The sequence below is a fragment of the Catharus ustulatus genome, chromosome 6, assembly GCF_009819885.2.
Source record: "Catharus ustulatus isolate bCatUst1 chromosome 6, bCatUst1.pri.v2, whole genome shotgun sequence".
NCBI lineage: Eukaryota > Metazoa > Chordata > Aves > Passeriformes > Turdidae > Catharus > Catharus ustulatus.
In genome coordinates, this window is record NC_046226.1 from 45396734 (window position 1) to 45413522 (window position 16789).

Below are 16789 nucleotides of genomic sequence, written 5' to 3' on the forward strand. Positions count from 1 at the left end.
TTCTTCCTTCCTCTCATATTTATATATTAAATTAATATTTTATATTCAGCAAGTCAATTAACTGTGCCTGCCACTGTGTATGAAACACTGAAATTTTCTCTAATTCTCCTTTCAGAAAACTCTGCATATCCTACCTGTGTACAGGATATGTATCTACAGCTTACTTAGGAGACCTCTATTTGCACTGGGTGACTAAAAGATATTTTGAAATAGCTGGTTCAGTTGTCGCTAGCCATGTGTTCCTAACACAAATCTCATTAGTGGGGCAGATGGTGGTATAGAGCATCAGGCATTTGGTTTGGTTGATGGCATCTTGTTGCAAGTAAGACAAATGAACCTGGACACAAGAAAGGAGATGTTATTGACTGGTGTTTCTCCAGAGGTCTACGCTGCTACGTTGACAAATAGCACAGGTTTCATTTCCCCTCAAATTGATACCTCTACCCTTCCTGTTAATTTAGGTGCCAGCTACAGTGATTTACATTCTTTCCTTCTAGAAGTGAAGTTTCTTAACCAACTATAAATGAGCAAAAGATGTTTATTGACAGATATTTTATCTGAGAATTAATCAATGGGCAGAGGTATTTCACAGAATAGTTCAGGAAGTGGTTTTAGGAGGTATTAAAGAGGGCTCCATACTGTATCTCCTTCTTTCCCACAACAGCCCTAGACAAGGGGAGCAAGTCCTTGATATGCTGGGCTGGTGATTTGTGTGGTAGGGACAACGGTCTTTTTCCAAGCACTGGTTTACAGAGGTGGGAAGTTTAAAAGATATGGGAAATCAGAGAAGGACTCATCAGAAAATTTAACTCATGGTGTCTGCAAGGTGTTTCAGTGTTGGATAGGTAGGGGAAGATGGAGACAGCATAGGAAAGATTAATACAAAAGCAGAGATGGTCTTTAAAACTATGACAACTCTTCTTGCCTGAAACAGGCAGACAAGCAATTTCTTTTTCTGGTTGTTGGAAGCTGTTGAATTGATAGGCTGCAAGCATTTGGCCCCACAGCTATGGAGGGGATCATCCTCTAAAAGCAGCCTGCTAAGGTTGTATCCAGACCCACAGCATGTTTGGAAAGACAATGGGATGTTGCTGATTTGTGGAATTTTCATTTCCCATTATGATTTTGCCTCACAAAGAGGAGCTGGGGTTAACACAGGAGCTGGAGAGAAAATTTTGATTTGTGTGGGGCTTGGAGGGGAGAAGAGGGAGTCCACTGTTACTTCTCAGAGGGGCAGTGGGCTGGGGGACTACTTCTATGAGAAGTACAGGCATTTCCTAGAGAAGGATGTCTGGAGTACCTGCTGACTGAAACATTCCAGGCATTCCTGTACTGTGCTGCTGAGCTCCCACAGCAGCAGCTCATGCTGCTTAGGCTGCAGCAGCCCGGCCTCAGCAAGTATATCCTGGTCAGGGACTGACACACAACTCTCATTAGTAAATTCACTGTGAGGAGTACCACGGTAAGCTGTGAATTTGCAGCTGCAAGAGAAGATGGATGTGATTTTAGTGTGCTGCTGTTGTGAACAGACCTGCCAGGAGCAGGTGAAGGGCTTGCAGTGGGCTACCCACCACGGTGTTTCCTGCAAACACTTCCTGGATGCTTTGTGCACAGGTCGGAAACCATAGCTCTCTGTGGCCCTTACCCCTCCTATAGCTGCTCTTTCAAGTTGTGCTTGCATCTACTGTAAAGGGGCAGAAGCTCACACCATCTCAGTGTCAACAAGCTTGTAAATCATCTACTTAATAGTCACAGGTGAGATAACATATTAAATACTAAAGGCACTAAAAAATCCTTCCCACCTCGCTCACCCTCCCCTCCAAGTACTGAATCTTGTCCAAAGCTGCACAAACAGGATTCTAAGATAAAGACCTTGGGTAAGAATTACTAAAACAAACAGAGCGTGGCATGGCTTGTTAAGGGACTGCTTCTCAAGGCCAAAGGGTGGGTGTGGGAGAACACACAACACACCTTACAGAGAGAAAAGCTAAGAACTTTTTTAAAGTACATCTTGGAACAAAGCCCTCCTCAGAAGTCTGTAATATTTTTAATAAGTTGATGTAGCATGGGAGGAGAATCATACAAGTACAATGCAAAGCATGTTGTCTGTGATTTCAGTAACTACAAGCACAAAAGCTTTCTAAGAAGTAGAAGGATTCTATTCTGCTTACACTGTGCAGCAGAGTTATTCAGAGTTAATGCAGTCCTAGCAAGGAAACTATATGCTGCAAGCTACATTTCAGTCTTTCCTTTAAGAACACTTTGAAAGAATTTACCATTCAGCTGCAAACTACCTGATTCTGAACATAAATAAAAGAGCAGAAATTTCCCAGCTTACTTCTTGCCCTGCCATGGGCAGGAAACCTCTCTGTAGCAGGACAGTTCCTGGGGGCGCATTAGCTCAGTCACCATGCAGTGCCTGTCTATTGATGGCTGGCTCAGTGTCAGGGTGTCTTTCCTATTTTTGTTGTTGCATGGATGAAATCCACTACTAGAACATTATCTGCTATTGGCATGGGATACATTCTGATCTAAAGGCAAAAAACTTCATGTCTGTGATCTTGCTAGCCTGTGACCAGCACCTGGGGGAGATATTTGAAGGTGGAACATGATGAGCCACAAGAGTACAGTTTTAGGTAACACCTCAAAACTTGCTCCTTTTTCAGATTGGTTTTTTTCCCCCAGAAGAATGCGTCATCTATAGCTTTAGTCAGTGCCTAGGGGTAATCTCTCCATCCCCTTGACTCAAGGCTTGTTTAACTTTCCTATGCTGCTGCAGAGCTATTGTTAGTTTGCAGATAAGGAAGTGTTATCATTTTAGCACAGTCTAAGAGAAAAGGATAGGAGGGAGTCTATTAGATTCTCTCCTGTGTTATTCTCTGTGTGGTGGCAGGGTTGTCCTTCACAGTGATCTCTCAAATGTGGTAATAATAACAGTAAAGTTTTATTTTTACTGGTTATCAGCCAAAAGCAACAACTAGGCTAAACCAGAAAATACCATCCTTTCGGTCTTTGCAGAATGTGTGCTCAATCTTTGTGCTGATTCTGATACTTCTCTAGCTCTTTTCTGAAGAAGCAAAGAGACACAGACACCTTCATCCCTCCCCAAACAACCTGATCTACCTAATCCTGACCATCATCTGAAAACAAGCCCTCTGCCCTCTTCCCAGCAGGCCAACACATATTCCCACCCTCCCAGTGCAAATCTGCAACAGCTCCCTTCTGTCCTAGCTGCTTTTGCCACTAAGACACGGTAGACTTTTCACAGCTTTGTGTTGTTGCTTCTAGTAGTTGCTACGTCTTCTTTCTCTGTGTGTGCACAGCAGTCTTCTGTCATTTCAAGGGGGCCCTATTACAAACAAGTGGCCAAGTTTGAAACCAAGGAAGAAAATGTCTGACCAAAAAGCCCCTGTAAGGGCCAGAACTGGGAAAACACATGGACTGATCCTTGTGCGAGCGCTCTGCACCTCTCCGGAGTGCAAATTCTCTCTAAGGACATAACAGAGACTGTCTCACCCAAGATGTTGAGGACTATACAGAATTTAGGTGGCTCTAATCTCATATGTTTGTGCCTTAAAAGAAAGAAACTTTCCTGTAAAATTACAAACCAAAAGGAAGTTTGGCCTTCCTACTGGGAAAAAGAGCATGCTCCTGGCATGCTTAGCTTTCTCTTCATTTGTGTGAACAGTGAGAAAATAATCAGGAGGATAAATCCTTCAGACAGATAAATTCTGTTGAGACAGAATTCAGAGTCACTTTTCATGGTGTACATCATCATTCTACATATCTGCAAAGTAGAGGTGAACACCAAGCTAACCAGACTGGGTTCCTTTAATAGCCAAGGAAAAGAAACTAGCAGTTGTTTGAAGAATTTCCAGGGTTAGGTATACCTCGCCCTTGGTGCTTTTGACTGCACACAGGAGTGTGGGATGAACCAAGATGCAGGTGTCTCTGCTGAAATCCCACCCTTGGTGTAATAAAATCCCAGGGGAGATCCTGAGACCCAAGTCACTCTGCACTGTGATGTAAGGAAGGTGTGGATCACAAATAAGAGTGTGAATGAAAAACCTATTAAGAATAAGAAAATCCTTTCAGGTTGTGACTCTACCAAGTTTACATGAAGATGGATGGTTTTTCAATAGGGAAAAATAGGTGTAAGGAACTGCTGTAGTGTGGGGGACAAAACATTGCAGGCAGCAAGTCATCCATTTCAGGGCTGGCTTGCTGGACTGTGTAGCCTTACAAAACTGAAGCTCCTGTGAGGTTTGCCAGTAGGTGCAAATGATGGAAATCTGATTTTCTAGGAAGGCAGGTGATGACTGCATAGCGGTTCTATTTTTGTTTTTTGAGGTCATCCTATTTGTTTTGAAGTGATTCTAATTCAGGACAGGAAGGGACCAGGAGTTGTTTTTTTTGGCTACAAATTCAGTTTGAACTTTAACCGAGCAGTGTCTTTCTGTGGCATGCAGCCACGAGGAGCAATTTTGAAGAGGCAGGATTTGGCAGCATCCCTCAGGCTGCATTGACAGACTGGTCAGGCACAAGTGCCAGAATGGCCTGACCCAGCCTGGTGCCATCACTGCTGGACCTCTGCCTCTCACCTCCTTGGGACAACAGGACTGCTGGGGCTATGCCAGGCAGGTAAGGGCACACTGGTGTCCTTCTAAAGACAAACACAGGATGTCCCATGCCAAATAGGCTAATGACATGGAAGAGTTGACCTGGTTCTGCTCTTGTGTTGACACACTATGTGGCTGTGGTTTTGTTGTCCTGTTCTCAACAATTAACCTCCAGGAGGAGGGGAATTGTCTTCTTGTACAATTCTCTTGCCACAGGACAAAAGGGGAGCTGCACACTTCAATCTTCCACATGGAGAGCGTCTTACCAACATCCTGCACACCCTGTCAGTGTGCTAAACAAGTTATTTGTCCCTGAATCAAAACTTTCTTAGCAATAGCCTTGGCAGCCATAGCCTTGGCATGCTATGCTACGTGTGAAAAAGGAAACCTCTTACAAAGGTTTAAATGGGCTTTTTCATCATTCCACAAGGAAAAAAATCTTATCCACTAGCTCTTCATTTAGCATAAATGCAGGTTGCAAAGAGCCTTGCAAAACAATGTATGGCAAGACCTATGTGAAGGAATAAGAAAACAAATTAAGGACTTGTGTTTGGAAGAGCTTATTATTATTTAAATGCTCAGTAAGGCAGTCCTGAAACCTCCGAGTGACATGAATTTACAGATATTGTACTTGGAGTCAAATGAAGTGGGACATTTTCCTGTTCTTGTGCAAACCTGTAATTCCAATAATTTTTGCTGATCTAGAATTATTTCTCTTAGCAGACCCAATTGCTGAGATGGAGTATTCTGATATTTAGCATGCCCAGAAAGCACACTACTCTTACATCCTATTGTTGACAAGCTGGGAGAAAATCCTCTACATAAAGTAATGGTTGTGCCACTGATATAAAATTACCCCCCTGAACCCAGTACTAGAGAAGGGTGGAGAGGGAATGACATAACAATCAATCACACCTTGCTTACAATACTTTCTCTGCTCCCATGTGGCGCTGAGAACTGCAAAGTGGCTCAGGAGATTTTTTTTGTTTTTCTCAGCAGAAAAGGTGCACATTGGGTCCAGAGCAGCACTTCTTGAAGTTAATTCCTAAATTAGTTGTTTCAGCACATGTCTAATGTAGCTGTGATTCTGCTGGGTACCACACAGCTTTGGTTCTCCAAGCTGGCACTGAATCTGCTGCTGGCATTTCTCCAAATGGCAGCACAAGCTTTCCCAGGCAGCTAGGGCATAGATCCCACCATGATATGCAGAGGAAAGAGAGCTGTGGTCACTCTCATCCTCCTGCCCAGATGCAGCAATGAATCACTCCATGCATCATCAGATGTCTGGCTGTGACCCGTGACATGTTTTGGTGAACTGTATAGCTGAGATCCCTAATACCTACTGGAATTCACGACAGAGAGGTCCTATATGCTACTGCTGGGGTTCCATTGCTCTTCCAAGGTGGTGGATTTGCCAGCCCCATGTCAAAGTCTGAAGAGAAGTTAAGGCAGAGCTTCACCTGGCCAAATCCTGTCCCAAAAAGGAAGCTTATTTTGAAGAGGACTGGCAAACTGAATTCCTGTGACTGGTATAGGGGAAAAAAATTATGGCTACAATGAGCTGGGAACCACCATGTTTGCTTCAGCTACAGCAGCTGGATTGCAATAGCAAAAACAATCCTTAACACTTCACTAGTTTGTCAACCAGTGGACAAAGGAACTGATTGTGCAATTCAGAGCAATCTGCTAACCACATTTGTAAGGAAAGGGTTTAAAATTACACAACGTGCTGAGGAATGATACATGTAGGGATTTTGTCTTACAGCTATTGGCAATTAGAAGGAATGGAGAGATAACAGAATTTGCTCTGTTCTTTATTCCATGGAGCGTAGGGAGGCTCAATCACAGCAGATACTGTAGGCCAAAAGTTTGGCATGCATGGGGTGTGTCCATGGCAAGGAGAGTCTGCACAGAGTTCAAGGAACAATTTTCTGCTATGTGCTATGGCATTGTGGAAAGCGTATCACAGTAAAGACGCCACTTAGAGAATGTTTTGTTTGGCCAGTAAGATATTAGAAAAAAGTTCTTTACTGAAGGAGTGCTCAAGCACTGGAACAGGCTTCCCAGGGAAGTGGTCATGGCACCAAGCCTGTCACTATTCAAGAAGCATTTGGTCAACACACTTAGATTGTTTAGCTTTTTTTTTAAACTGCTGTGCATGCAGTCAGAAGTTGGATTTTATGATTCTCATGGGTCCCTTCCAGCTCAGGATATTCTATTATTTTAATTAGTCTGAATTCAGTGACTAGTTAGGTATTATTTACTTCCAAATGTTATGATTTATATCATGTCTCATATGGTGTGATGCTCTAAGCATTGATTCCCACAGAGTTGTTACAAATATTATTAAGAAAACAGTGATAGTCTGAAAGATAATGCATAGATTTATTTTCTGTGCCTTTAAATAATAGAAACAATGAGCTATTCTAAGAGATAGAAGTAGGCCAGGTTGAGCTGTTTTTATGTAAATGTACTTATCTTAAATTGCTCAAAATAGGAATTTAATTTTTGTGGTATAAACTCTTTTCTTAGCAACTGTTTTAGTCAATATTGCAATTACAGTGCCACTCTTAAAATTAGTATCTACAACACATGAAGATTTAGAGCACTTGGCTTGTGTTACTCGCAGTGCACTGATTCAGACTGGTTGGAATGGAGCATACATGCTCTTTTCCCTAACTGCTGCCTAAGGGTTTGCCAAGACAGCAGTGCCCAGGAGACTGGGGAGACTCATTGTCGTTTAGATCTCTAACTGCAAAATGTATGCAGAAGGATCTGTGCTTGTCTTACTCAGAAGAACAGTTGGGATTCAAGGCTAAGTGAGGGAAACCACTGTATTGCAATGGAAGACCAGATTGCCTGTGTAGATGTGGCTCACAATACCACTTGTTAGAGTGAAAACAAATGGGATGTGGCACTCCTTTTCCCTTGAGCATCTTGAAACTGATGAGAGATTCTTATTTTTCAGCGTTGAAGACAGTTTTTCATTTTGATGTTCAATGTTTCCTTAACTCCACATTCTTTTTTCTGCTTGTTCATTTATTTTTGTGTAGCAGTTGTTACAGCATCTATAAGCAGAAAAAAATACCTGCATGTCCCCCTCCCCTTCCACTTTTAGTGCCCCATAAAGAACTTCATGTGTCTCACTCTGCTCTTCCCAGATGTTACATCTCTCTGGAGTATAAATAACTGAATAATTTAGTACTTAAACACAATGTGATACCTTTGATTTTAGCACATCAAAACTAGGTTATGATAAAGAGTGTCAGTATCAAAAGTGAAGGCAAATGCTCCGTTCTCATGAATCCAAACTGAAGTGAGCACTTTGATGTCGATCTCAAATGAACATGGACGGAGCAGTCCTCTCTGAAGTGGTTCAGTTGGCACCTGTAACCTCTTCAGCTGCAGCCCTATCTCTCATGGGAATCAGTATTTGAACCAATATTGACTTAGGACTCAGGCATGATTTATATGGGAGTCTTGGTATTGCACAACTACTGTGTTACTCAATCAGATTCACAGATGACTGATTAATACATAACAAACCAGATTTGTAAATTCAGTCAGCACGTGTTATCCACAGAATGGAAAGGGAAAATTAGTTCTATCATGTTGCATTTAATTCATACATCTGTTAAATACCTGTAACTGAGTACTACGTGCTCTGCTTAAAGAGGCAATGGGTTTCATTCTGCTTTCAGAAGGTTTCTAATCTGGGTTAATTTCTTGGTGACCAGTATTTTCTAGTTATCATGAGTAATTGTTATCATGAGTGTTTCAAAATCCTCTGTAATGTACAATTAAAATGCTCTGTAGTGTACAGCACTATTCTGGTAACAATTAACAGTGATCTCACTTCTGAGGTCAAAAGCCAGTCTACAGCTGTTACATTAAGGTAGTTTAGGCATATCACAGAACCACTCTGGCTGTCTATAAAGTTACCCTCATCTTCCAGGCATAATCAGTGACTGTTTCTGAAGGAAGGCATTTATCTGGATGATTTTGAGTGTTTCACACAAAAATCCACTCCTCTCATTTTATGCCAGTATGACAATTAAAAGATTATTGAAAATCTAAAGATCTGTACAATAACAAGATATTGTTAGTCAAAGATACTAGGTCAGAGGACTGACTTAAAAATTTTATTTGATCTTTTGGGAGAATTTATACATATATACATATAAAATAAATGAGCACAGAAAATTTAAAGTGATGGGTTTCCTCCTATAAATAGCAATGTGACTTAAATCTCACCAGTTAGGCTAAGAAATTGTCAGTGTATGTGTAAAACAGACATGACCTGTAGTTTTCTAGGTTTCAGGCTAGAGCACTTGAAAATCAATGTGTGTACATGTGTGTGAGGAGGAACACGGCCAGCCCCTGAAAGGATCAAACCTCTATTCTGGTGACCCTCCTGTGTTTACCCTGTTTGTCCTCCACGTGTGCGCTCCAAGTCCAGTGACCACTTCTTTGGCAGTCAGCTCACCATGAATAATCATACTGTGTCTATTTGGAATCATTTTCTCACTCAGTGACCTTTCTTTAACCTCAGACTACTAATTGTTATCACTGGCAAGGAACAAATAGGACTGAGTGAGGTGAAGAGGTGAAACTCTTGCCTAGAACATGTGTCTTGCCCCAGGCAGAGTTCCACTGCTGCCATTGCTGCAGGCTTGGCTCCCCGAAGATTCCAAAACTTCCCTCTGCCCCTTCCTTATGCTGACTGTTAGAGGTTTAATGGCCCATGAGGAAATAACCAGCTAGAAACCATTCTGTGGCTTAAATGGGAAACTGCCAAGGTGCCATAAAAGCTATGCCAATTGCTTAAGCATAATCAGCACCTGAGTCAAAACTATGGTGTCTGGAATCTATATCTGGAATCCACCTTTTTACATCCTAACATAGGGGGAAACTGCACCATGCTTGAATAACCAGCAATACTGGAGTTGCAAGTTCCATCACAAATCAGTTATTTCACCTTGCTATTAGTCTGTTGCTGTGCATGCTTAGCATAGCAAATTGTTGCATAACAAGGAAAAACAGAGTGGGAAAAAAAAAGATATTTTAGAAGACAAAATCATTTTAAGATTAGTCTGTGACCTACCTCATTATTCGGATCAATAATGGACTTTGAAATGTTTTAGAAATGCATGCACATTTCTATTTTACTACTGGCTGTTGTTCAAGCAACATAGCGATGTGGGCTTGTTCTGGAATCTTTTTATTGTGTTGTACTTAAATATAAAGCATTTACTATCATGGTAATGGCAGCTACATGAGCATAAGAAGAAAGTCTTCTAGTTGGCTTGCTCCTGCCTAGTCTGTCCCAATGTCCAGTCAATGCTTTTGGTCCTTCACAGCACATGGGCTCCGAGCATTTAATACAAGCAGTGACAGTGCCTGGTGCCTTGTTATAGTGCAGTACCTGCTCTGTCCTACACTATCCTCTGCAGCCTCTTATTAGTGGCCATAACTACATCTACAGTAGTTAATTCCATGGGTTTTTCCCCCTTCCTAGTCACCATCATACCCTCCTCAGTCCACTTGCTGTCAAGGGAACACGCCCCACCTTGCACAGGCAACTTCTCTGTGTCGCACAGGCAAAACTAGAGGTGGGTCTGGAGTGTTATTCCTTACAGCAGGTTTGTTTGGCTCCTAGCTATACACTTCCACAATGGAATTCATATTGCAGGAAACTATTAGTTTAATGCCTGGCCACAGCAGACATATTGGAAAATATACTATTTATCATAGTTTAGAATTTTATCAGTGTTTTCAGTGTTTTGTGGTAATTCTTAACCCTAGGAAGAGTTGCAAAAATGTGCTGTCAAAGAAAATAAACTCTATTCAGTCTCTTTTTCCACTGAAATCTATCCCAGTGAGGCTGCAAAGGATGTGCAAGGAAGGCTACAGACGGAAAGTGATGGGTCTGCTCTTGGACAAGATAGTAGTAAGGTTCCACCACAAACTGGAGCAGGAAGGGGAAGCAAAGTGCCTCTCCCTCTGCAGCTCGGGTGGCTCTGTCACAAAAGGACAGTGCTGGCAGCCCTCACGCGGGACGTTCAGGCAAAGTTAACAAGCAACAGCCACCTGACGGGTGACGACCCCCGCCCCCTCAGTGCCTTCCTCGCATTCCTCCAGCCTGCAGAACCAAGCACAGCCCTGACCTGACGAGCTGCTTCTCGCCCAGAACTAATAAAACCGGAGAAGATTAAGAGGGAAGAGCGAGCCAATTCCGTGCAGGTAGAGAACTGGTTACTATAGCAACTGTTTTCTACTTTGAGCATAGGTTGGGAGGGACTCCCTCGCAAGGGGATTTCTGCGCAGTCCCCAGGCTGGGGAGGGAGGTTGCTGCAAGAATCTCGTTTGACAAAGGTTTTGTGGCTGCACTCTTGAACTCTGTTGGGATCGGGGAGGGGAGGCAGTGAGGGGAGCTGGGATAGGGTTGCGGAAGAGTTTGACTCTCGTCCAAAAGTAAAGCAGATGTTGAAGGGCCTGTATTTAAAAGTGATACTCACGTCATGATGTATTGTTCTGTGGGTTGCAGCTACATCTGAAGCTGGTGTTGTACCACAGTAGATATCACAACCAGGAGTTTCAAGGCTGGAGTTTTAAAAAGGCATAAGAGAATATTTAGTTCATTACTACTGGATTTTTAAATCTGAGGTCCTAAGAAAGTTTCCCAGATGTACTTTTTCAGTGAGCCCAAATCTGTGCAGAGTAATATCTTGTAATATAATAAAGGTTTGGGCAATTTGACTCTGGGAAAAGTCATTCTCTGGGACTAGGGCCAGGTAATGTTATCTTAGTGTGCTGCTTGGAGTACCTGGCACTGTACAAGCTCTAGGTCTTTGTGGTTACCTTAGACCAACACAGCAAATGAATGAGTATATTATCCTTTCGCTAGGGCTGCTTTCTGGTGGAACACACCCCTTGCATTCATAGCAGACACAAATACCAAGCAGCGGCTAAGGTAAACCCCTCCCCTTTACCCTCCTTAACCCTGTGTGCTCTGGAAAGGTATAATTCAAAGTTGAACCTCGGATCTTTGCTAGTATTTGCTGCAGGAAAATAAAAAACACAGCAGAAAAATAAAATAACCTATGATTGTCTCAAATTTAGTCCTGAAATTCTATGTCACATCATCAAAGCACAGAAGATGCAAATTCTTTTAGGAAAGGACAAGCCAAAGGGGGCTTTGGATGAAATATTATGCTCCCCTATTCTCCCTGGACTGCTTATTGTCTATTTTTCCATGCAGTATTTTTGCAGGAGACACAGATCTAGGAGAATGTTGTCTGCCACGATCCTGCCACCCTTCTTATCACTGAGGAGAGGAAAGGGGGACCAGCTGTGCAGCCTCTCTTGCAGCTGCATCTTGCCTAGGTGTCTAACACAACTGCAAACCTGCAAACCTTCTGAATCCCTGTCTTTCAAAGTAACATTTTTTTTTTGGCCATTGATGCAGGGAATAAGAAACAGCAGCCTTCATTTTTGTGTAAAGTTCAGCAAGTGTTTTACCAGATGTAGAACCAAGGAGTCATAAAACAAAAGCAGGCTCCTTGCTCCAAGTGCAACCTGAATGCAGGACTAGGCTGGGAGTACTTTGCTATAGCAAAATACTCCCTTCGAGCAGTGCACTGAGGAGGTAAGCCAAGAAGCTGAGGGACTCAAGGACAGCCCCAAACTCTCAGACTGCAACAACTGCACAGTTCCCACGTCAAGGTAGGCTCAGCTTAGCTTCAGAAAGGGGTTCACAAACTCAGTATCAACCTGCTACTGGTCCATAAAAAATCAGCAACTTATCACCAACTACTATTATGATGTCTGCAAGCTTTCCAGCTGGAATAAGTGTCTGTACTCTGTCACACTCTCTGCTACGTGGCAGATCTGGCCTTCGATGGCATTTGATCTTGTCAGTAAATTCTGCTGCTGCTTGGAATAAAAGAGAGAGACTTGGGAAAGAAAGCTGAGTGCTTTATGAGTCAGAATTGTAGACTTTTCTTTTTTGTGAGCTATAAGAAATATCTGCTGTAACAATGTAATTGGTGTGAATAAAATCACATAAAATTGCAACTTCAATTCCCTTTGCTGCAGGTATACAAGTTTTACGGAAAAATGGAAAAAATATTCCAATAAGCTTTACTAAATCACACAAATTAATAAATTAACAAAAGGCTCATATTATACTGTCATAGACAAGAGACATGATTGACTATTTCCTGATTGAATATAGATTAAGGCTGCATTCAAAGGCAATGAAAAATAGAAATTTCCATCACGACTTGCAGAAGTGTCTCCATTACTTCAAAGCATGTAGTGGACTCACTGACAATTATATATATCCTGTTCATCCATTGAAGTAACAGATTACATGGTCATGGTATGAAGTCGAAGGCAACGTAAATTACAGAGATTTTAAAAAGTGTTTTGCTGTCTGAGGAGAAGGAGATTTCTGTGATGAGCAGTTTTGTCTCCCTCCATGCTGACAGAAGAGGTCATACAAAGTCTCAAGGCTCTGCTCACATCACAAGAGGAGAGCTTATTTCAGCTTGTACCTTGCTTACAGCAGAATTAGTCACTGTGTGTTTGTCTGTGGCCTGACTTCCCTTATCTCAGGTACTTCCTTCACAGGCTTTAAAGCCAGGTTATCCAGGGGATACAGGCAGCTGAGGAATTATTCTCTTAATAGGTCTCATTTATTAGATGCTACATCAAATTAACCTATTAGACTGAGGCAGAAGCTGAACATAAATACAGAACCCACGTCTGCTACAAAAGTGTGCTAATGCAGCTTGGTTGCTATGGTGTAAAATTCAACATAAGGATCATGAAGACACTTTTGCCTTTTCCCATTACTGAAGAAGATGGCTGGTTGATTGACTAATCCATGGCATAGGATATTGCATTGGTCCTAACAACAAGGAAATGGAAACAGACATCAGTTGCTGTTGAGAATGTAATCAGGCTTCACAAACCCAAATTCAGTACTTCAACTAGTCAGTCAACCTTGGAGCTTCTGAGCCACTAATTCATTACTTAATTTTCTTCTTTAACGTTTTTTTCTTCTGATGACTTTTAAATTTCAATATATTCTAAAATTAGCAGAAGCCTTGGTTTTGTTAAATTTGATTACAAGCATTACCTAAGTGTAATTGATTCCTCCTCAGGAGTAGAAACATATTGCACATATAATTAGAAGAAATTGTATTGTTTTCTTTTTATCCTAACTGTTTTATTTGAATGTGGACTTAAAATTTATAAGTACATCTTAGGAGCTCTCTAAGGAGAGTATCTCACTCTATCAGTTTAATGTATACTGCATGGAAGAGCAATATAAATTACTGATACATTGCTCCTCCTGATTGCTTTGAGCCAAACTGGGGAAGTGCTTGGATAACATCAGAAAATTTTCTTGGCTAAGAGTAGATTTATTTTACTATCTTTCCACATACTCTACTGAGTTTTGAATCATGTCTTCAGACCATGCACTTCATATCTCTGGCACTGCTGCCTAGGGTTTCAATCAGAGCAAGCTTGTGCCACTGCTGCCACATTACTTCCCGTCCACTCCAGCCAATCACACTTGAAATGCACAATGCAGGGTTCCCTGGCTGAAAGAACTCCTACCCACAATGTAAACATGACCATCATCTTGAGCAATAACCAATATTTACTTTTAGTCATAATGAAATAAAAACAATTTTGGCAAGTAACATATCTATTTGCCTTCATATCAACTAAACCTGCAGCCTCTTATGATTATTCACCTTATGCTTATCACAAGTTCTATTATGAGTATTTCGTTCTTGCCTTTATTGTGTTATCCACTCTCCCCCAGGAGAGAGACCATGTTTGTTGGAAAACACAGTGAACTGTTTTCAAGTGACTTACACCCTTTTGGTAAAATCAACAATGAATGGGTATGAGTTGCTCACTGCTAAGAAAGCATGGAACCAATAAACAGTGCCATGAGCAGAGCAAACATCTAAAGGGAACACGCATGTGGCCTTCACATGGATCCAGGATACTTATCAAAGCGGAAGTCATTAAAGGACTGAAACCCAAGCTAAACTTACACTAAGAAAGGGTGTGTTGTAATAAAAAGGTTGTAAAAAAATAGTTCGTAATTTTCCTATCTCCTTTTAAATTCTCTGATACATTGGAAGAGATTATTGGAGGTTTTGAAGCAAAGCTTTTGAACAACTGTCAGTGAAACGGTCAGTAGCAATGAGGTGGAGTTTTCTTGTCTAATAAAAGTGGGTAGAATTCTCTATATCCGGGAAAAACAAATGTTTCTTTTTTCTGGTTTTACTGCCTGTTCTTTCTACACTGATAGCAATCTAGGGAAAAAAAAAAAAAAACAAAACCAACAAGAAAACAGTTAAATAACTCTAATTAGAAGAGAAAAATTAGAAGAGAAAACCAAGTCCTGTTATTCATGCTATCATGACAAACCAGTGTGATGCTCAAGCACTTGGAAACAGAAGGACCTGTGTATAAGGCAAGTTTTTTTGCTATTTTTACCACTTGTTCCCACATGCTTTTTTCTGTTTAGTTACTCAACATCAGTGATACTGTCAGGTACTTGAGCAGGATCCTGAAAAAGAAAGGACTCCTCTGCAGTCCTGTCTCCAGCAGTAATTGCATGTCTCCGTGCTAGCATCCTAATCTGTGCCCGAGTTAAAGGATTTTATTTCACAAATGAAGAGCTGAAGTATAAAGAGAAAAGAAAATCTCTGTTTCTTCTGTCCCGGTTTGGCATCCCTGACTCATACATCACTCTTCCTCTTAACTAGGCTCTGGTATGCCCCAGCCAAAACAGCTTTGGTTGTGCTGAAGCTGCTTGCTAGCACAAAGCTTGCTCCAAAGCCGGATCTGGAGCTTTCCTGCCACTTCCCAGAAAATCCATAGGCTCCTTGGGGATTTTCCAGCACCAGAGTGCCGAAGTGAAGCATGCAACAGAACGAGAGAGCAGCCCTTGTGGTGAAATAGTTTGGGGAAGGATGAGGGAAGGAGCCTATCAGGAACTCCCTCACAAGCCAGCAATCCCCAGCTTTAACACCGATCACCACAATAATGGCAACTTTTATTACAAGAGACCGCAAGTCTGGAGTATACAGAAAAAAACATGAAGGGTAAACAGCCAAAGGAGAAGGAAAAAAAAAATATCAGGGAAGTGCAGAGGTAGTTCAAGGCTTGAAGGGATTTATTGCTTTACTGCTCATTTATGACGAGGTGATATAAGATACCAGGCGGCAATCCCGCCCGCTCGGCCGGAGGGGTGCGAAAGCCGCTGTTCCTGCAGCGGGCGGTGACATCACCGCTCCCACAGCCGGGAGCTGCGCGGCAAGGACCGCAAGGCAGGTGCTGGCGTTTCCCAAAACAGGAAAGCGCATTTCCAATGCCAAAACGATAAGAAACTCAGCTCGAAAGCACTGCGTGTAGACATTATTCTTGCTCCCGTAGCTTTACCCTTCTGTGCCGGCGCGATTCTCTCCCGAGCCACGAGAGATCGGTTTACCATGCGGGCAGGAGCCAGCCCTCACACGGTAACTAAGTAACTCGGCAACTTTCAGTAAGGAGCGGACTTTAAATAAGCCTATTGTTGGTTGCCGCGACCCACTCCGTACCGTGCGGAGATTTCCCACATATCTCGGTGTCACGTCACGGAGCGAGTAACACCGGCGCGTTGTCCAGCCCTAAGCAAGGCCAGCCCTGCCTGAGGGGGTGCCGGCTCCATCCAGCACCGCATCACCGCGGATCCAGTGGCGGCAGCTCCACGGCACAGAGCACCGCGAGGTGCCCCCTCTCTCCCTCCTTCTTTTCGTTCCTTCCTTCCTTTCCTTTCTCCCTCCCTTTCTCCCTCCCTCCATCCCTCCCTCTCACCTTCCCTCAGCGCTCCCCTCAGGCTCAGCCCCCGCCCCGGGGGCGAGCGCCTCGTGCTCCCCTCGCGCGCGCGCACCAATCACAGACGCTGGAGGCGCCGCGAGCCGGGTGCACGCGCTCTCCCCCCTTCCCCTACCCACCCCCGCTCCAAGGGCGGGGCCGAGAGCCGGCTGCAGCCAATCACAGGCAAGCGGGCGTGAAGCGTGAGGCGCGAGCGGGCCCGCGTGCCGAGACGCCGTATAAAAACGGCGGCCGGGCACGAGCGCGGGGCTCACTCGCTG

General features: G+C 42.9%; 1 long non-coding RNA gene across 1 annotated transcript in view; it reads right to left on the reverse strand.

The window, feature by feature from the left end:
* Window positions 1-16601, reverse strand: part of LOC116997444 — a 52568-nt gene extending 35967 nt beyond the window's left edge. Inside the window, exons 1-2 of the long non-coding RNA XR_004418190.1 lie at window positions 16509-16601; window positions 11138-11222 (exon numbers count right to left, since the gene is read on the reverse strand). This is a non-coding gene — a long non-coding RNA (uncharacterized LOC116997444). The remainder of the gene's footprint in view (window positions 1-11137; window positions 11223-16508) is intronic.
* Between the last annotated feature and the right edge of the window lie 188 nt (window positions 16602-16789).